Source organism: Lemur catta, chromosome 6 (genome assembly GCF_020740605.2).
Source record: "Lemur catta isolate mLemCat1 chromosome 6, mLemCat1.pri, whole genome shotgun sequence".
Taxonomy (NCBI): Eukaryota; Metazoa; Chordata; class Mammalia; order Primates; family Lemuridae; genus Lemur; species Lemur catta.
The window spans coordinates 77,268,232-77,289,985 of NC_059133.1; the positions used below are offsets into that span (position 1 = coordinate 77,268,232).

Sequence of the window (21,754 nt, forward strand, 5' to 3'; positions counted from 1 at the left end):
AATCCCCCACTTCAACCTCGGTAATGACTTACCTCAATAAATCCAATTGACACTTTTTTTGGACACTACCTCTTTTTCACCCACTGACAGCATGTGACATTGATAATCATTCCCTCCTACCTTTTGGAAACTTTCTCTTCCTTTGTCCATGATACTCCTCTCTGCTTTTCCTCCTGTCCCTCTGGTTGCTCTTTCTGCTTCTCCTTTAGTCACTCCTCAGAAGTCAGCTCCATTTAGGAATCTGCTGTGGTCCCATTTCTCACTCAACACACGCCTCCTACATCCTCCACTGTGGTAGCCACCACCCCCATCATAGGAGGTACCCTGTGCCCTCGACTTTTCCAAGTGCTGTGTCACTTCCCCAGATTTCCTTTTCAGATGACCCATTGCCAGCAGGATTCTACTGATAATGAATATTTTTTTCTATAAGTTAATTTCATTCATTCATGCTTTCATTCATTTTTATTCCCTTGACAAATATGCACAAGGTTTTATGGGCCAGGAGCTATTCAGAACACTGAACTACAAAGTTAGTTATCAAATGAGGCTCATATACGTTTTGCCAGATGCCTTCAATTTTCAGGTCCAAAGGAGTAAGTAGTGATCATAATAGTTCACATTTCTGTTACCATTTACATAATGCTTTTGTGTGTTTTTTGCCATATGATTGCTCATAACAACTTCTAGATGTAGATTGGGCAGGAATTATTTTAACCTCAGGAAAGTCAGGTCCAGTGGTCCTGACTAAACTGTGTGGCTAAAACATGGAAGAGCCAAAACTGACACAGGTCTTTTGGCTCCTAAGCTAATCCTGATTTCATTTCTACCCAAATCATGATGTCAGAAGCAGTTGTAAAAGTGCTTTGAAGTCTAGGAGAAACGTCCATGGTGTATTGGCTTCCTACGCTGCTATAACAAGTTACCACCAGCTTTGTGGCTTAAAACAACACTCATTCATTCTCTTGCAGTTCTGGAGGTCAGGAGTCCAAAACGAGTCTCACTAGGTTGAAATCAAGGTGTCTTCAGGGCTGCATTTCCTCCAGAGCCTTCAGGAGAGAATCCATCTCCCTGCCTTTGATTTGCTTCTGGAGGCTGTTCTCATTCCTGGGCTCACAGCCCCTCATTACAGCGCGCCTTCCCTGACAGCTTCTGTCACCCCCTTGCCTTCCTCCTCTTCTGCAAACCTCCTTCTGCCTCCTTCACTGAGCTCTGTGACTCCATCGTTGGGCCCTCCCAGGTAATCTGGGATAATCACCTTATCTCAAGATATTTATTTCCATCACACCTGTAAAGTCACTTTTGCCATATTAGGTAACATTCAAAGGTCCCAGAAATTAGCACCCAGATATCTTTGAGGCCATTTTCAGCCTACCACACATGGTATTCTTTAAATTACACATGTAGGAGACTACATTTTTTCCAATATAAAAATTCATTCCAGCCCTAGGCTTCCTTTTTTGTTTTTCTGCACCTAGATAGTTTTATCAGAGCTTCATTTATTGAGCCAAAAAACATATGGCAGTCCTATGTGTGGCAGACACCATGCAAGGCACTGGGCATATAACAAGTAGATAATGATAACGAAGAAATATATAAGGTATGATTAGTTTATTTTACCTGAGTGACTCAGCAAAGGTTTTCTAGGCACAGAATTGCTTGAGCTAAGTCTTGAGTAGCAGTAGGAGTTTGTCAGGCAGATACCAAGAAGAAAGAATTATGGGAAAAGGAACAGAGACTGTCCAAAGCCCTGAAATGTGAAATCCACAGTGTATTCCAAGCTATGAAGAGTTGTTCAGTGCCGCTGACAAAGTGTGTGTGTGTGTGTGTGTGTGTGTGTGTGTGTGTGTGTATGTGTTAGGGACCTCAGAGACTCAAACAGAGCTGGTTAATTATAGGAAATGATGTACTTTTTTCAGGCTGTTTATTCATTTGTTTTAACAAGAAGCATTTGAGTTACTGTGAAAAATTCTAATTTTACTATCTTTCCATCTCATGCCACGGTATTTTTCTTATTTCTGCAGTTGGCAGTGGAAAGAAAAGCTCTACCTCACTGAACATACACTAAAACCTTTGAATAGGTACAATTATGTTAATGCCTAACATGGTAAAACAAGCTTAATAAGCACTCTCTATCCCTGGATTACAATTTTGCTGTTTCAGGGAGAAAATACTCCTACTAATAGAAGTTTACCCTTAAGTTCCACCACATATTATAAAGAGAAAGCAACTAAAGAGGAAATTTTAGGAATCAGAAATGTTGAGCAAAGGAAATCCAAATGTATAAAGAACCATTTAAATCAGATTGGCATAAAATAAGGCCCATTCTAATCTAACTTTTGAATGCAAGTTCTTGCTCCCCAAGGAAGTGGGATCAGGCTCATTTTCCAAGACCACTTGCTTGGAGAAATAAAATCAAAGAAATATTTCAGCAGTACTCATGGCTGTGTGCATGTGTGTATGTGTGTGTATGCAAGTGTGTATGTGTATGTATGTGTGTGTGAAAGACAGAAAGGGGGAGAGAGAGAAAGAGAAAGGGAAGCTCTTTATTTCTCAATTATATTTTGGGAGTATTTTCTTTAGGTTTTTGTCCTTTAAGATGAGATACTGTAAATATTCTAAAATGGAAGTTTATAGTCAAGGGCTGCAGTATGAACATATTTCCTTCATCCTAGTCCCTCCTCTTCACTATGCTCCTTGCAGCCTTTGTCTAGGTCTTCCCATCCTAAAGAAAACAACATAACCCCTTCCACAACCATCAAAACATCCAACAACTTCCTTTGTGCCCTGTTACTCCTCTCCTTGCCTTGACTTGCAGTGACTTTTTAAATTCATCTGTCTTCATGGTCTCCGCTTTCTTATGACCTAATCATACCCTAACACCTAAGTGTATGATTTCTGTCCCTGATACTCCACTAAAATTGCCCTTTAATGCTATGTCTTCTTAATCACCCAACACAATAGCTCTGGCCTCAGTGTTTGTTCTCCTTCCCTGGCCTTTGATGATAAAACTGTGTCCCTCCCTTGAATCCCTGCTCTGCCTTAAGCTGGGTCTCTCCACTCCTCCTCTGCTTCTTCTGACTCCTACAAGCCTCTAAAAGCAGGTGCTACCCAGGGGCCTCTTCTCTCCTTGAAGACATTACTTTGAGCATCTCACATCCCCACCTTTGCGACTGGTAAAGGCAAATGTCTTCCCAATTTTCCTTCAGGCTGTGCCTCTGCTATTATGTCAAACTTCTGTCCTTCTGTCTAAACCCAACCCAACCAACCCAACATCTTCTCCTGAAGTCAGTTGTGCCTGGAGACTGCCTCATATCTGATCAATGAGACCACCATTTTCCCAGTCCAAACTGATACCCTTGGAAGGTTCTGTGGCTTCTCTTCCATCTAGTGAGACACCAAACCCTATCGTGTCTCCTTCTCTGCCCCTGGCGTCCCCTTCCCTTCCATTTGCACCATCACCACTTTAGTTCAGCCTCTCATTGCCTTTATCCTGGACCATTATCCTAGTTTCTCAATAACCTCCTCACATGCATTCTTCTCTTCTTCAGTCCATCCTTAATCCACTGCCAGCTGAAAGGCTTTGCTCAAAAACCTTCAGTGGCCCTGCATTGCCCATTAAACCAAATCCAGATGAAGGTGGCCTTAAACTTTATCAGTTATACTCTGATGTCTAGAATAGAACACTGCTTCACTGTGCATTAATGTCATCAGAATTGTGTCCAGTGGGAGTGTTTCAAGTAAAGGGGGATTTAGGAAACTCTCAGTGCAATCGGAGTATGGTGATGAGAATGGGGAAAGATCCATGGCCATGCCATACACCGAGTGCTTAAAGAAAAAGAGATTGTGGTCATAGGAATAATGATTTAAAAAAATTTTAAAAGCCAACTTCATTATTTGAAAAACTGGTAGAGGAATTCTTTTGTTCCATGTGGCCATAAAAGGTAGAATTTAAACAAAGAGGGGAAAGCTACAATAAAAACAATTTTAGGTCAATATAAGGAAAAAATAGAACTGAACAAAGTTGGGACAGGCACTCTCAAGAGGCAGCAGATTCTGTTACCAGAGGTCGTCATTTAAATGAGATGGCTTTTTGGGAATGTGATAGGGTGGATTCAAGAATATAGTTCTTTTTGGTCACGCAGTCCTTGTCGTTCGCTTGCTTGTTTGTGTAGCTCTTTCTTAGCCTGGCACACAAGGCCAACCCATTTTTCCAGCTTTGCCTCTCAATTTTCATACATGTCCATGCTATTCCTGACATCTGCAATTTCTTTGACATGCAGTTTCTCCTGTCAAAATTTTATCTCATTTTTCAGTGGCCAAATCATCAAATCATATGTCACTTTGTGAGGAAAATTTCCCTCTTCCTCACCCCAGACACCACCACAAATAGCTGGGTTGTTCTTCTAATCCAAAACCTCAGGACTTCATTTATCTATTTTAAGTCACTTATTGTTCTGGCTCTGGTTGGTTATTTGTGTATATTTCTTCTCTTACCTACTAGAATGTCATCTTCATAAAGGCAGGAATTACCTTCACATTGTTAGGTCCCCTATTGGACCTCATGTTAACAAGCCAAACCGGGGTCCGCTCCCCTGGTGCAGCAAAGCGAGACACTGAAGCCAAGTGTTGAAGAGACATTTGATTGCATGGCGCCATGCAAGGAGAATGAGCAGCTTAAGACCCACACTCCCTGATGGCTTACAGGCCGGGGTTTTTAAAGGCAGGAGTACATTTCAGGCAAGCAAAATTGGAAATCGGTACATGGAGGTTATACATTGGCCTGGCCAAAAAGGTAAAGGGGGTGATGGCTATGGGTCATGGGTGGATTCAGAGATTCTTGGATTAGCGGAAAGTTAAGATGGGTGTTACTCTCTCCAGGCCCTTCAGGGGGAAATTTAGGACAAAGAATGGCAGTCGGAGTTCTGTTCTTCAGTTCCCCCATATCTGCACTTTCTATCCATGGAGGTTTCTACAAAACAACTCAAGAACATAAGTTAAGATGCCATCTTTTAGTTTCAATAGAGAACCCAAACATCTCATGACTCTGGCTTGCCTGGTGGGCCGCTGTTCTCATCAGTTGCCCATTCACTTTTCAAGGCTAGCCAGGTGCCCAGGACTTCCCTTCAAGGGACTCAAGATCTTCCCTTACTGCCAGGCTTGGGAGGCCCGGCAGGCCCCTCAGAGGGGTCCCTGCTCTGTTTCACTGTTATAATGGCATTCCTTTCTTTATTCATTCAACAAATTTTTTTTTTCTTTAGAATGAAAAGACTACACGGAATTACCTCCAAGGAGCCTTCCAATTTAAAAAAGATTTATTAATCTGGTTCTAGAACTTATTTAGAACTTATTAATATGCAATAGACCTCCTTTTCCCCGTACAGACTATGAGTACAAAGAGTAAGATATGCCAATGTCAAACTGGTTTTGTGAGAAAGTGTTTAAAATTTGATTTTAAAAGGTAGATAATTTTATTTTCCAAACACTTTTGCAACATGCCTATTGAGACATTCAACACACATGTTCCTGATAGAATTTTGAATATTAAAAGAATTGTACATCTGGTTATATTTTTATGAAATTAACTGACACTAAATCAGTGCTACACAAAGTTAAAGACTGATAATTAAGAACATCAAAAAGGTAAACAAAGAACTCTGGCAAGACTTAAGAGGGGGCACGTCTTACTGCGATGTATCAGAAAGTTTTACCACTCACTCACCTCTACCATTTCTTTCTGCACTTTATAGTACTACAGAACATTTCCGCTGGCGCATGTTTCTGTTTGGCAGATTGCTGCCAAGAGCCCAGATGTTTCTTAGTGTGAATTTATAGAAACTTGCATTGTCCCAAATTCAGAGGAAGGGCTGTTAGAATGGGTCAGATAAATACGAAAAAAAATCAGAGCAATTCATATTGAAACATAAGTCTGTATTCTTTGTTTCAACTGATGTTTTTATTCCCTTCTTTCCATCTGCATTCAGTTCTTGAGTGACTGTAATTAGCAGGGACTAAAAGCCATATTCTGAATTGAAATGCATGACTGTATCCTCCAGAAAATCGTGAATGTATAGAAGCCTAACAGGCAGTTTGATCAAGTCGGAAGTAAGAGTCTTTTACTCTTGGTACTTCTTAGGAAATAATCTGCTCGATCTTTTGACTGTCAGCAATTAAAAACCCTTTAGAAAAAAACCCAAAGGAAAGCTCTTTCGTGCACGTCTAAGGCAGTTGTAGAGTAGCCAAGAAGAGGCAGTCCTGTGACTCCTTGAACACATAGTCAACTTGGGAATTAAGAAAAATTAATGATTTCCCTCTAGGCACATCTTGGGTTTTCTGCTACCATGCCCTTCTTTTCTAAAATGTTCCTTCCCTTCTCTACCTAAACAGAAAAAAATCAGTATGGTGTCAAGAACAGTCAGCAGGAAGGTTGAGGGTATTTTTTTTTTTCTTTTCTAGTTGGATGCATGCCCTAAAGAAAGAAAAATTTAGGATTAACAAATTACAACCAGAGTCATACTGCCCAGTTGCAGGTTTGATTTCATACTTTTCTGATAGATTTATGAAAAAGCTAAATGATAGTAAATTATGGCCCAGTCAGTACCCCTTTTTCTGGTATCATTATTTAATTAAGATGCATTTTTAGATATAAAAGGAGCATGGTTAGAAATAATCAAATCTTCTGACATTATTACCTAAAATATACTTTCTAACATTATAGAGTAGGCAGTAAGATGTTAACAGACCATTTAGAAAAGTTATAGTTGGAGCTGGACATCGAGGCTCATGCCTGTAGTCCCAGCAACTTGGAAGGCTGAGGCAGGGGGATCACTTGAGCCCAGGAGTTTGAGGCTGTAGGGAGTTATGGTGAAGTCACCGCACTCCAGCTTGGGCAACAGTTAGACCCCATCTTTGAAAATAAAATAAAATAAAGTAAAAAAGTTATAGTTAACAATAATATACTATATATTTCAAAATAGCTAGAATGGAAGATTTATAATGTTCCCCAACACAAAGAAATGATAAATGTTTGTTTGAGGTGATAGATATACCAGTTACCCTGATGTGATCATTATACATTGTGTACAGGTATCAAAATATCACATATACCCCCAAAATATGTATAACTATTATATACCAATAAAAAGTAAGTAAATAAATAAAATATTAAAAAAGAAGAGATTTAATTTGGTTTTCAGCAAGCATGGAGCACGAAGACTGATGATTAAGTATTGATTTTCTTTTTTTATAAACTTGTATCTTGTGTTCCAAAGGCATTTGCTCTGTTTTACAGTAGACTTGAATCTTCTCTGGGATTTTAATCACCACAGATGTACCAACTCTTTTCAGTAATGTGGGTGAATTTTGTGTTTATTGGCTTCTTGTTTGTCTTTGAGATTTTATAATTTATGTATAAATATGTGCATATGTGCATAACATGTACATAAATATATGTGAACATAATTTCATAAGTTTTTAATTTTATGAAAAAGACATCCTATATTTTTTTCAATGACTTGTCTTCCTTAACATGTTTATGAGATTCATTCATGTAGATGTGTGTAGCTCTGGTTAATTTATTTCTAACTGTTGTATATGAAAGTTTTATTCTTTCTCCTATTGATGTACATTTAGGTTGTTGCCAGAACTTTGCCATAATGAATGATGTTGCTGTGAACATCACTGCACACATACATTGGACAGTAATTGCTGGGTGATAGTGTACACATGTCTTCAGCTCTGCTAGATAATCCCTAGTTGTTTTCTAATTTGGTTTTTAGCAGCATAAAAGAGTTTCTGTTCCTCCACAGCCTCGTTAAGACTAGAAATTGTTACACTTTTTAAGCACATTTGGTGGCTTTTAAATAGTATCTCATTGTAGGTTTTTTTATCCTTATTATGATTTTTTTTTTTTTACCTGCATCAAGTTTTGCGTTAATCATTGTGGTTTTAATTTGTATTTCCCTGGTTGGTAATAATGTTGAGCATATTTTTAATATTTAATCACCATTCAGTTCTGATTTTTTTCCCATTTTATTATTGGGGTGTTTGACTTTTACTTATTAATGTATAGGCCTTTCTCCCTTTTTAATTGTGAAATAATAATAGACAAACAAAAATCCGTAAAATATCTATGTACAATTTAATCAATAATTTTAAGGAAGTATCTGTGTAAGTACAGCCCACGTCAAGAAACAAACATTTCCAGGACCCCAGAGACCCCATGTCTCTCTCTATTTCAACCCTAGCTTTGCTCCAGAAGGAACCATTACTTTCACTTTTTTGGCAGTTATTTCCTTGGTTTCTTTGATAGTTTTACCATCTATCTATGCATCCCTAAACAATATAGTTTAATGTGGTCTACATTGAGCTTTAGTCTATGTGTATACTTTTGGTTTTTACTATTTTAGATCAACATCATACTTGTGAGACTCAGCATGCTATCCTACCTCATCTTGAAATGTCCAGAATTTGTAATCCATCTTACTTTAGCTCTACAGCTTGGTTTATAACTCAAATTTACATTGGATTACCTGATTTAAAATTTAAATAAACTTAAAACAAAATAATACTCATCTAAATACACTTATATCTCCTATTTTACCCCAATTTACAAATCTCTCTATGTTAATTCCAGATGAGTCAGGAGATTTGATTAAATTGCTGGTTGCTATGGTAGCAAATTTATTTTTGTTTTATTGCTACCTTATTTCTGAACATGTTATGTTTAGTGTAGTCATTAATTAACTTTTATACACCCACACATCACATCTACTACCTCTGAGGCATGGCTAGGTCTTTTATTTTATTTATCCTTAATATCAGTATAAATATGAACCTTAGAAGAACTTCCAGTCTTCTGGCTTCATGGAAACATAGTATGAAATAGCCAGATAAGTTATAAATAGTCAAATTTGCTGCCCAAGACCATAGTGCTTGGGAAACACTAATAGTTAGGATCCAAGGATGTTGCCAATTATATATAGATAAACTAATTTTTAAAAATTTACTAGTATTCACCTAGTTTTCTTATTCTCTGGACCTCTTTCCTAAACACCCTCTGAGTTCAATTCACTTTAATTCAATTCAACAAATAATTATTGGGGGCCTAGGCAATATTTCTTCCCCCAACTATAAAAAAAGAAGGAAGAAGAAAAAAAATGAGTGATTTCTTCTTCAATGGATTCATAGTCCAGGAAAGAAGACATACATACAGACAATTAACACAGATATAGGGCAATAATAGGGAAGTGTGAAAAGAGATGAGGCCACAGAGAAAGTCTGAGGTCAGATCGTAAAGGGTGCACTGTATAAGGAGTTTGAACTTTATAAGCGATAGGGAGCCATTTAAGCATGGGGACATGACTAAATCTGCATTTTAGGAATATAACCTTCAGTATGTTGTGGAATTTAGGTTGTCAGGTGTATGATAAGTATTAGGTTTGGTTTGATCGACAGTAATCCAAAGTAACACCACTTTACAAGGCTGGTCCAGAGCAGAGACTCCCTGGTGTCACTCAGCTTCTTCCTATATTGTCACTGTCATGTGCAGCCCCAATCTAATGTCTAGGATGGCAGTATCCACATTCCAGACAGCAAGGTTAAGTAGGGACAAAGTAAAAGAGGCCAAAGTGTGCCCACCAACTGTCTTTCTAAGAAGGTTCCCAGAAACTGCCACATGACTCTTCTACCTGCCCTCCCATTGGCCAGCACTTAGTCACATGGTCAAGTCCAGCTGCAAGGTAAGCTGGGAAGTGAAAAAATGAAAATGGAGGACAACTGGCAGCTTTTGCTACTGAGAAATAAGACAGTGGAAACAAGGGAGATCAATAGAAAGACTACCGCACTGTTGGAGTGCATTAAGGCAGTGTCAGTGAGGATGGAGAGTGAAGGCAAGATTTGAGAGCTGTTTGAGAAGAAGGAGTGGATAAGAGTTGATGGTCTAGCAGATGGGGTGATAGCTTTTGGTTTTTGGCTTGAGTGGCTAAGTAGATAGAGGTATCACCATGGGGAACTTTTACCATCATAATACAGATGGAAGGATAAAAAATTAAAAAAAAATAGTACTTTTACTATATAAAGTCTGCTTGCCTTTGACACTGCCATTTCCCTGGCACTTCCCCCAAATGTTTGGATTTTACTTACAAGCAGAAGGGGAAATACAAATATCTACATGACATAGTGTACTGGGCCTTTTTCTTCTATTCAAGACCGTGAGATGGAAAAATTAAATTCTAGAATTAACTGTCACCAACTGGACAAATGACTGAGGGCAAGTAAGTTTGTTCTCTAGGACTTTGTTTCTTCATCTGGAAAATAAGAAAGTTGAACTAATGTTTAAAGTCTCATCCAGCTATAGAATTATTTGATTTTCAGATCAGACCAATCACTCATTCTAATCAACAGCATGAAAATGAATAACCTTGTGTCACCCAGCCAGACATACATTGCCAATGAAAAAATATAATTGATGCAACATCTTAAAATGCAAGTAAACACAATTTCCTGTCTAATTGTTTCACATCTCTTTTCTCTTAGCTGTTGGAAACCTAGTTTAGTGTGGTCTGGTGGTGTTAAACTTTAGTGAATTTATAAAGTATCATATTAAAATAAAAGGGGTTTTGCCAATTGCATTTCAAAATTACTTTAAAAGGTTTTACTTGGGAGGACAAGGATTACTTTTCCTATTATGTACATAAGCCTGCATGTGGTAACTGAAAATATCTCCCTTGAGTTAAGAAGTATTTTCCCTTTTGGTTGGTCAAGTGCACACCATTCCACCTACTACAAAGGATTAAAATGACCTGTTTCATCACAAAGTAAAGTAATGGTGGCAGCATGTGATTTTTGGCAGAAAGAACACTTTGTAATTGCTAATTTCCTACATCCAAATTCAGCTGAAGGTTGCAGCCCAGATTCATAGTATTTTGCAAGTCCTAACACGCAGGACCCAAGGATGCTGCCAGGTTTTGTAAAATGCCAATGAATCTGGAAGAGCAAGGAGTTTGCTGAGGGTTAGCCATTTGGAAAGAATGTTTGGATCCAAGACCCTGAATGCCTTACAGAGACATGAAGGGGTCCACTCCACAGGACACACTCGTGAGACTCAGGTGTTTATTTTGGCTCAAGTCCTCTTCACATCTCCGTTGTGCTCTATGCCAGCTGGCAGCTGTCCTCAAGGTCAGACTCTTTTTAAAAAATCAGCAACTTAAATGAGAACCAGCAATGTTTTTAGCAGGTATAATCTATTGTAGTTGGAAAGTGCTTCAACTAGTATTTCTTTTGATACAAAAAAGTTTGGAAATTTAATATAAGTGTAATATTTTAGAACTCATATCTAGCACCAAATTTGCATTTTGGGCCAAAGAAAAATATTCTTACTGAATAAGTATTAGATCCTAGTCTACAATGAAAATATACATTTTCCAGGTGGCAAAAAAAAATGCAAATAATACTATGATGATATCATCAACCTTGAAGCCAGAATTTTATGTTCCTTAAATCTCCAAATAATCTTCAACCCTTTTGGTTGTGTTTTTTAATTAATTTTTCTTCACAGATGACAACCAGAAGTTAAAATGCAAGTTTCTTTACTCTATGCCAAAAGTATTACATTTAGTCACGTTTCCAAGACGTGGGACATGGGGTTCTGGACTCAAGTTGACACTCCAAACACTGCATACCTGATTAGGTGTATAGAATGTCCTCGAATAGGTAAAATATATGAATTAGAAGTGAATACTCAAATTTTAAAGCATCATGTAGGATTTTTGCTGACCCCAAACTCGAGATGTGTGTGAGAGCCAATGTGCTACAGCTTAAAGAGGACAGGTTCAGTGATTACACTGAGTAAATCTCAAGGCTTAGCTTGTCCCTTCCTAGCAAGGTAACCTTGGGTAAGCAGTTAGCCTCTCTCACAGTTAAGGTCTGGTAGTTTCAATTGCACTCTTAAAAGGGGTAAATAATGACTATGATGCATACATCATATGTATTCATATACATTCATCATATACATCACATATATTTAGATATATATAAAATATTCAGTAAGAAAAAATATAGATTAATATGTATAAATTGGCAGCTCAATTCCTATAGTTGCTCAGGCCTAAATCCCTGGAGTCACCTTGTGTCCTCTTTTCCTCTTACACCTTGTATCTAATCTCCCAGCAAATTCTGCCGGCTTTGCTCCAGACTGTTTCCCGAATCTGACCCTGTCTCATCACTTCCATGGCCACCACTCTGGCGCACAGTACTGCAGGCTCTCCCTGGGTGATGGCAGTGTTCTCCTCCTCTCTGATCTCTCTGCTTCTTGTTTTCCTCCAGTCTGTTTTCAATACAGAAGTCAAAGTGGTTCTCTTAAAACAGAAGTCAGATCCCAGCACTCTTTGATTAGGGCTCCTTGGCTCAAGACTTTCCTTCTCTCTCAGAGAAAAAGCCAACGTCCTTCCCACTGACCAGTGAGACCGTAAGGATCATTTGCCCGAGAACGGAATGGAAATGCCAATAGATCTTCCTGAATTAGATCAGTTTAATTTAGTTTTATGGTTTGAGTCAATTTATAGACTAAATATCATATTTTATAAATATCAAAATGTATTCAAAAATTAAATTTGGCTTATTTGTATTTCACTGGGCTGATAAGGCCAAGGTTAGATTTTGATTGCTTTACAGGTGAGCTTGATTTGCAGATATCCCTGATTACAGGTCTTTGAAGACTGTTTTCATTATTTTGCTTTAGTGAATTCCAAGATTGCACGCTGTTACATAGTAACAGACTGCACATAAAGCTCCAGCGCTGACTTGGCAAATGGCAATTGGGGAATTGCCAGGTATTGGTTTGTAGTCTGAATCTGCACTAGTGTACACTAAGTGGTAATGAATCTTCATATCAATGAGCAGTACAGTATTAAACAGCTCCCTCATTTACATGGTTTGGCATTAAACTGATTCACAAACATATGTAATATAGTGTGTGATCAGTATTTCAAGTCACATTGAAAGCATATTCTATTTTTATTTTGTTACCTGCCCCTACCAGGTTCCCTAGGCAAAAAGCTATAATGTTGGGTAACTTATTTTTGCGCATTCTCACCTCCCAATGCCACTGTTTTCCCAGCCTTCCGGAACCTGCAGCCCCCACACTAGCTCTGCTCGCCCAAAGACCACCACTGCGGTATTTCACTCAAACCTGCCCTTTCCATCTGCCCAGCTCACCTTTCCTCCTGTTCTCTGGTGCCACTTAAACTCCTATTTAGGGCACCACCACATTTCAGGGATTTTGTTTTATTCATAATAATATAAAAGTGATTGGCCAATCTTCCCAAAGCGTGTGTGTGTGTGTGTGTGTGTGTGTGTGTGAATGTGTGTGCATGCATGTGCCCATGCATGCACACATGTGCCCCATTAGATGAATGAGCTGCTTCCTGTTGTGCTCTGTGTGATGGGAGAAAGGAGGATGGCTAAGCATGTGGACAACCAGGCAGGCGAACACAGCAAGAAGCCCCTCTGCGGGTGAAGTCAAGACACTGGCAGGTAGGAGTCAGTCCCGCAGGATTAGATAAATTGGTTCTCACCACTACCTCCAAGCCCACATCCTCTCCTTCCACAGGCTGGACAGGACAGGGCAATGGGACCAGCACAGACCCTGAACTGCCCCACCGACTCAGAATCTCTTTTCTGAACTCAAAAAATACGGTTAGGTTTATTACCTAACCAGTCACTGGAAGAGAGGCAATTGGCCTGGTCAAAATGTCAAAGGAGAGGTTTATTTTTATTTTCTATCTTCCCCATTGAGTTATTTGCAGACCTTCTCTGTCCTTAATGGAAACAACATACAGCATTAATTCTAAGATGACATTTTCCTACAATGTAACGCCTCTGAAATTGGATGGTATCTTATGGCATTGCTGTTGTCCTGGGTTGAATTTCTTATAGAAGCATTTATTTCCAACAGTTAACTAGGGCCACTACCAACCTGAGACCACTTCAGATGAAATTCTCTTCCTGAGGTTTTTGATCACGTTGGTAGCATGTATTCAGACCTCATGCCTATGTGAGTAATGGCTTGTAGTTCAAAATCTTAGGGGAGATTTTTCTTTCCTCCCTCCTCCCAGTTCAAAGGTTGAGAAATACAAGTTGTCCCTTCGGGGTCCCAGCTCTATGCCAGAGCTCCCTATTAGAATCCTTATTGGGGGCTTTTTTCTTGGTAGTTGATAACATAGTGATGCTTCTTGCAGCCCAAAAAAGGGAGAAATTTGATATTGGAATTGAAAAGTTTCCCCAGGGACAAAAGTCTTCCAGGTTTCTTACTTCTGAGCAGCAGCACCGCCTTCTTCAGGTCTTTGCCTGTCATTTAGAGCCTGCCAACACCTCTCAAAGAGCCAGGTAATCACTCTCCAGACGAATGATTCACTGTGTAATTTGTAGGTATAATGGGATTTGTTAATTTGTAATTTCAACAAGGTGCAATTTGTGAGCAAAGCTGTAATAAAACTATAATTACCACTGTGGTGATTTTGTTCCTTCCTATTGCAAATACTTATAAGGTATCTATTCTGTGCACTGCAGAGGGAACAAAGATGCTCAAGGAATGGTCCCTGACCCCAGGGAGCTTATCTAATATAATTAGATAAGGTATTTTCAAAAATATTAAATAACTGTCTTGTAGTATAGAAAGTGATGATGCCAGGGGAAAGAATGGAAAGTGTGCCCCATGGATATTCAGGAGGGAAAGGGATCATTTCTAGTTTGGAGAGAATCAGAAAACGCTTTATTTAAGGAGATCAGTGCTAATGATACTAATATGAACCATAAAATAATAGTATAGCTACCATTTAAAGTGCCTTAGTTAGATTTATTTAATTCTCTATGAAATAGGTACTAATTCCATTTTACAGATGAGAAAACTGGCTTTGAGAAATGAATAGATCTTTAGAGTCAGAAGCAGTGCAGGGAAGAATGTTGCTCCTCAGTGAGAATAGTCAGAACAAAGGCACGAATGTGGGGAAGCAGGGGGCACATACAAAGACACTACCTAGATTATTTTGGTTAAAGTATTGCATGGGTCAAGGCAAGTCACAAGATAAACAAAACTGAATACTTTGTTTGAGCTAGGTAGTGGAGGAACAGATGGGAGTTATGGAGGTAGAATAAAATAACCCAGCAAATGGTTTATTTTAAAGTAACAAAGGAGGCCAGGCACGGCGGCTCACGCCTGTAATCCTAGCACTCTGGGAGGCCAAGGCAGGTGGGTCGTTTAAGCTCAGGAGTTCGAGACCAGCCTCAGCAAGAGCGAGACCCTGTCTCTACTACAAATAGAAATCAATAAGCTGGACAACTAAAAATACATAGAAAAAATTAGCCGGGCATGGTGGTGCATGCCTGTAGTCCCAGCTACTCGGGAGGCTGAGGCAGAAGGATCACCTGAGCCCAGGAGTTTGAGGTTGCTGTGAGCTAGGCTGACACCATGACACTGTAGCCCAGGCAACAGAGTGAGACTCTGTCCCAAAAATAAATAAATAAATAAATAAATAAAGTCACAAAGGAGAAAGATTTGTCAAAGATGAAGAAGTGATTTAGGTATTGGGTGCCTGGGAGAAAGTGATAACAGGAGAAGAAAAAGTAAACACAAGGGAATATGGAACATAGAGTTCTCTCCTAAAGAGCTTAATTATAAATGCCTGGATGTTACTGGATGCTCTGCACTTGTCCCCAAGTCTGCATCAGAAGAATGAGGACAAGTGGTTTGAGGAGAAGGAAAGAGAGATTTATTTATTTGCCAGCAAATGAGGAAAATGGCAGACTCTCATCTTAATGTACCAATTTTCCAAATTGTAAGTAGAAATACAGAGCTTTTAAAGGGTGGGTTCTCAGCTTTAGGCTATATTCTGATCTGTTCCATCTCTGGCAAAGACAATTTCGGCAAAGACAATCTCAGTGAAGACAATCTCGTGACCTCCACCCACCTGGGAGGCCCACCCGGACCTCCTGGACCTCTGCCCCCATGGACAGTTCCCCTGAGCCATCGCCTATAGCGTGAAGAATAAAAGGAATTCCTCGCCCCTCCCAACCACTGACCTAAGACAGGGATGCAGGTTGTAGTTTTCAAAAACAGTGGGTGAGGTTTTAAAGAGATAGAAAACACTTGTGCCATTTTTTCCAGGCCCTTCTCTCTGTTCCATATTCCCCACTGTCAATTTCACCCTCCATATCTGTGGGAGGTGAGGCGACTGCTCTGTTGCACTGACACTGGCTGTGCCAGCTGAGAAAGGGCTTAGGGAAGAGCCAAGCAGGATTTGAGCTGTAATCAATACAGCTCAAAAAGTTTCAAAAAGTTGTGAACATCAAGGACAGAGTCTCCCTAGAGGGATAAATAGTCTTAAATCACGTCCGGACCAGGGTGGGGCAAACTCATGTCCAGTTCAGTCAGGTCCCATGATGTACCAAAGGGGATTGTCACAGCACGGAACACAGAGACTCATGTGGAAGGTGGAAACTAATTGCCATCAGGAAAGACCTTTCAGGGCCTGATAATAGAAGTAAAAAGCAAAATCAAGCAACAAGGAAAAGGATTGATTTAGGCTAAGAAGCCAGTTCTGTGCCATTACGAGTTGCCCATTTCCTAGGGAACAAAGTTGACATTTAACAAGGATACTCTCCATTCCACCCCCGGTGAACTGGCAGAAAAAAATGGGCATCACAGTCCCAGGCGGAAGGACCAGCCAAACAGCCTTCTGGGTGGGACTTTGCAGTTTTTTCAGTCTTTCACTGACATGTTATGCTATCGGCCAATTTAGAGCTCTGTTCATTTCGAAGCACTCAGATCTCAGCCATGGGGAAGTCAAAAGATTACATTATTTCTAGACCTTCTTTTTTCACAAGCTAATATTGCCTATCAGCCTGAATTCTCATTAATTCTAGGAGCGGGCTGGGCTTTATTTCCTTTAGGGAGGCCCCTAATAGTTAGAGACAGCTGAGAAGCATTGGAAACACTGGGGACATACAGTAGGCAATTGGAATTGCTAGACTAGACTTTAGGAGGAAAATATAAGCTAGAGATTTTAGAGCCAAAAAGATGTAATGGTTTAAGATAGGAAAAAGAGTGAGATTGATGAAGTTAATTGGAAAAGCAAAAACCAACACACACAGGAAAGGTCAGGACTGATACAAGGGGATCCTCTGAACTTGCAGATAAAAAGGAGGAAGGGGAGTTGGGAGAGAATTTGGAAGGGAAGTACAAGAGAGAGTGATAACACACAAACAGGAGAGCGTGCAGATAGAAGAGTGATCAATCATGTCAGTGCTCAGGAAAGGAGACTGAGGATTAAAGCCATTAAATGGATCTACTGGGAGGTCAGTCACTGTGACCCCTGAGAGCAGGTGTGATCTATCCATGAGGGAAGAAAACATATCACAGCAGTAAATGTGAGTGAGCAGTATGGAAATGAAAATAGCACAGCCCATTTTCCCCCTAAAGAGAGAGAGAGGGAGGGAGGGAGGGAGGAAGGAAGAAAGGAAAGAAGGAAGGAAATATGCTAGCACAGTAGCTCAGAGTGAGAGGTTTTCTTTTTTGATTTTCACATTTTTGTTGCAAGTTTTCAACCTCTAATTTTCTGCTATCTTACTGCTTCTATTAATATTTCATGCCACATGGTATTTTTGTTAATACTCTCAACTCTCTCCCTTTTTCATTCCTTCTCCCCAGTGTAATCGTGCATGATTCAACGTCGCACGTTTGGATTGCTTGCTAATTGGGATCATCTATGTTTGTACTTCATTAGACTAGTGATACTATGAAAGTCAGGAATTTGTGTACACATCTAAGTACCCGAACAGGATTTTAATTTATACTTTGGAAAGATTATAAAAATGTATTCCATCAAATCTTTATACAGACTCATAAATAAATGCCATGTTGCCATTTGCACTAAATAAAATTAAGTCCCAATACTCTGAATATATAAGAGAAGGGAAGAAATTTTTTTAGCATTAAGGTCAATAAAATGGATGATATGAATAATACACACAGGTTTTTCAGTCCCTAGGTGTATAGTTTATGTCAAATTCCTATAACAGTACTCTTGTTTTCCCCATTTTACAGGAGAGGAAATTGAAACCTAGGCAAGTTATTTTACGTAAGCTCCTATAGCAGATCAATGGAGGAGCCCTGGTTTGCACTCAAAAGTGTCTGGCTCCAAAGCCTAACGGGGCCCTGGGCTCATTCATGCCATCACCACCTTTCTTATCTTTATAGCAATTCCCTTGGTGACTGGAGCTAAAAGTCATTTCACATAAATATGACATTACAAATCTTTCAAATCTTTTGTTTTTAGCAGTGTCACCTTAATTTCCTAAATAACTAAATTTATTTTTCATTTCCATTTGCTGAGATAATTTGTCTCCTATCCTAAGGGGACAATTTGAAAACTGGTCTACTCAGAACTAGTTATATCATTTGTGGGGCACCTTGTTAAAAAATAATTAGGAATTTTAAGACAACACCAGCAGATCATTAAGTGAAGCATGGAGCCCTACTGTGCATGGGCCCCCATGTGGTTGCTCAGGTCACAGGCCCGTGAAGTTGGCCCTGGGCACACTTTTAAAAATGATTTGGTAATGTTGCTCAGTATTTAATTATATCTATTCCTAACAACAACAGCAGAATGAATTTTACTCTAACTGAACTAATAAAGAGGACGTTCCTCATAGTGTGCAAGTTATTGCTTATACTATTAGTGTGCTAGTAACCAGAGAATCTTTTAAAGAGGTTACTTCTAGAGCCACCCACAGGAGAACGGACTAGGATAGCAACAGTTTCTTTCAGTATCCTGTAATTCATCTAAATTATTAATCCATTAGGAACAAATAAATGGTTACATCATGCACACTAGGAACGCATTCAACTCCTGGGCCTATGTTCAAGGCTCTCCATAGTCTGTCTGGTCTTACCTGTCTCTCCGGCTCTGCTTCCCACTGCCCACCCACGCCCTCTTGCTGCCTCGGCCAATTACTATGCCTATGCCGTCTCTACTTGTACTTCCTGCCCCTGCATTTTGATGCATGCCAGGAAAGTACATATAACCCCGCCTAGCCACTGCAGACACTTAATATGTGTATTTGTTGAGTGAATGTATGCATGAAGGCATAAGTTGTTAAATGCCTTCCTTCCTGTTCTCTGCCTTTTGAAATCCTAACTTTTGAGTTCCACCCATAAGTCACTTTTTCCATGGTCTTTCCTAACGGCACAGCCAAAGTAACTGCTTCCCTGAGTTATTCCAGCTATTGCCAAATTATTCCTTTGATTCTTATCACGTTCTGTCATGCATTATATTTATTTATTTTTTTATATTCATGGATACTTTCATTTCTTCTAAAGGATAAATTCTAGAAGAGCAAGGAACATGTCTGACATGTTTATGTGTTATAGAGTATCTGTCCAATTGCCTTGTAAATGGTGGTGTTCATATTTTGCAGGGAATGGGATAATGTAATGGTTGAGAATACAGCCGCTGATGTCAGACAGACCTGAGCTCCAGTGTGACCCTGGGCAATTACCTGACTGCTATAGGCATCAATTTCCTCATTTGTGAAAGATGGATAATAATACATCATTATAAGGATGAAATGAGATAATATATGTAGAGTACTTAACACAAATAGGAAACATGATAAATGATAGCTGTTATACTACTACTACAAATGTAGTAGTATAATAATATTTATTCCCTATCAAGCATGGCTGACTCTGAATTGTAAACGCATTTACTCAGAAAAGTGAACACAGAACAGTAACAACAAAACTAAGAATAATAGACCAGCTAAAGAAAATTTCTAGCAAATAAAAATGTCTAGCTTGTCTTTCTTCTGCAGCAGACTAATCCTTATCCAGCCAAAGGTCTTTTAGAGAGTTCAGTTTCCTAACACTGCATGAATTTTCTCATTCCATCTCAGATGCCTGGTTTTTACCTTTTTCTTATATACTAGGTTTCAAACCAACAACACAATGTCATTTCAGACACTATATTATCCACCCCAGTGGTCTCTTTCCTGTTCCTTCATGAAGGCTAGAGGGGTCCTTCTCTTACAAAAGACAGAACTCAAACCTCAGTATCTTTAGTATCCCTAGAATCATCCCAAATTTTTCTATTCTCTCATTTGCACATGGAGGGAAACATTTCTATTTGCCAACTTAAATTTGTTTACACTTCAAATTGTCAGGATAATAATTAAAATGACTTCATTCAGCAAATAGTTTCATGGAATTTCTCAAGAATAAGTAATCAATTTTTGCCACTATTGCTATTATCAATAATGAATAATACGCCGGGCACGGTGGCTCACACCTGTAATCCTAGCACTCTGGGAGGGCGAGGCAGGCAGATTGTTTGAGCTCAAGAGTTCGAGACCAGCCTGAGCAAGAGCGAGACCCCGTCTCTACTAAAAATGGTAAGAAATTATATGGACAGCTAAAAATAATATAGAGAGAAAAAATTAGCCGGGCATGGTGGCACGTGCCTGTAGTCCCAGCTACCCGGGAGGCTGAGGCAGGATTACTTGAGCCCAGGAGTTTGAGGTTGCTGTGAGCTAGGTGATGCCACGGCACTCTAGCCCTGGCAACAGAGTGAGACTCTGTCTCAAAATAAATAAATACATAAATAATGAATAATACTAACAGTAGCTACCACTGATCAAATTTGTTATTTGCGCAATTACTAGGGAGGAAGAGAAGGCAGGGTTGAGGCCCCTGCCTGCCTGGGTATGTTTGCACACTGGGCTTGGTTGGGCTCCATACAGTTTTGTGTTTGTGTCTGAAGGATTGGTAGGGCTCATGCTCAGGCTTCTATTACTAATAACTCCTTCTTACTCCTTTAACCCAGAGCTCCTCACATAGGTTAAAATTTTCATATATTTTAACCAGTGTGCCTATGGGGCGCTAGTGTTCCCTGAGCTATAGAGAGTCTACTACACAGAGCTGTTATATTGAATAATGACTTTATCCAGAAGGAAAAAAAGTTAATGGATAGAATTTTTTCAATTCAAGTTGTTCTCCTATAATTTTTCACAAGTCTTTGGCTCCAGACAACTTTTCTGCTAGAGGTTGCCAGTGTATAACATAAGAAAATGAAATAGCAGATTCATATCAATAGGAAAACTGAAAATCAACCATATGCTCTTGGTTTAACAGTTTGTTGGTTGTTTTATTTTATTTTAAGACATGTGGACTGGTGGTTATGAGTTCATATGGCATACAAATAATATGAGGTAGATTTCTTTTTGCTAGTAAAAATATATATAATAGTGTATAGGTGAAATAAAAATTTATTGATTTGTATTTTTTTTTAATATCCTACAGAGAACTTGGTATTCTCCAAATAAAATCAAATGCTATGAATCTCTGTTCCCTGAACAAGTCTGAGGTATCTTGACTTAGAAAATCCTGACTATGTTCCTCTAAAGAGTATGAATAGAAGAGATTCATGGATAAAGGCAAAGCCTAAAATACACATAACCTAAGTGTCAAGTAACTATGCAGTTATTTATGAATTATTGCTGAAATTGATATGTCTGAAGATTCAAACCAGTGTTTGACACTGTGCATCATGAATGCAGATCTAAGATCTTATTGTTCTTTTGCAACATAATGTTGTGATTTGGAAGGCCTATGAAGATTACTTTGAATGAACTATCTGAAACTTGAATCTCCCCATATATGGTCCATTAGCCACCCTTAGAACACCTCCAGTAAGACCTTCATGTG

At 39.2% G+C, this 21,754-nt stretch overlaps 1 protein-coding gene across 3 annotated transcripts in view; it reads left to right on the forward strand.

The window, feature by feature from the left end:
• LMNTD1 (lamin tail domain containing 1) overlaps nucleotides 1-21,754 on the forward strand; it is an 89,374-nt gene that overhangs the window by 20,461 nt on the left and 47,159 nt on the right. Inside the window, exon 1 of one of the 3 annotated variants that reach the window (XM_045554179.1) lies at nucleotides 11,079-11,175. The exons of the other annotated variants lie outside the window; for them this stretch is intronic. The gene's annotated coding sequence lies outside the window, so the exon portion shown is untranslated. Of the gene's footprint in view, nucleotides 1-11,078; nucleotides 11,176-21,754 lie in introns of those variants that run through there. 3 annotated transcript variants of the gene reach the window in all.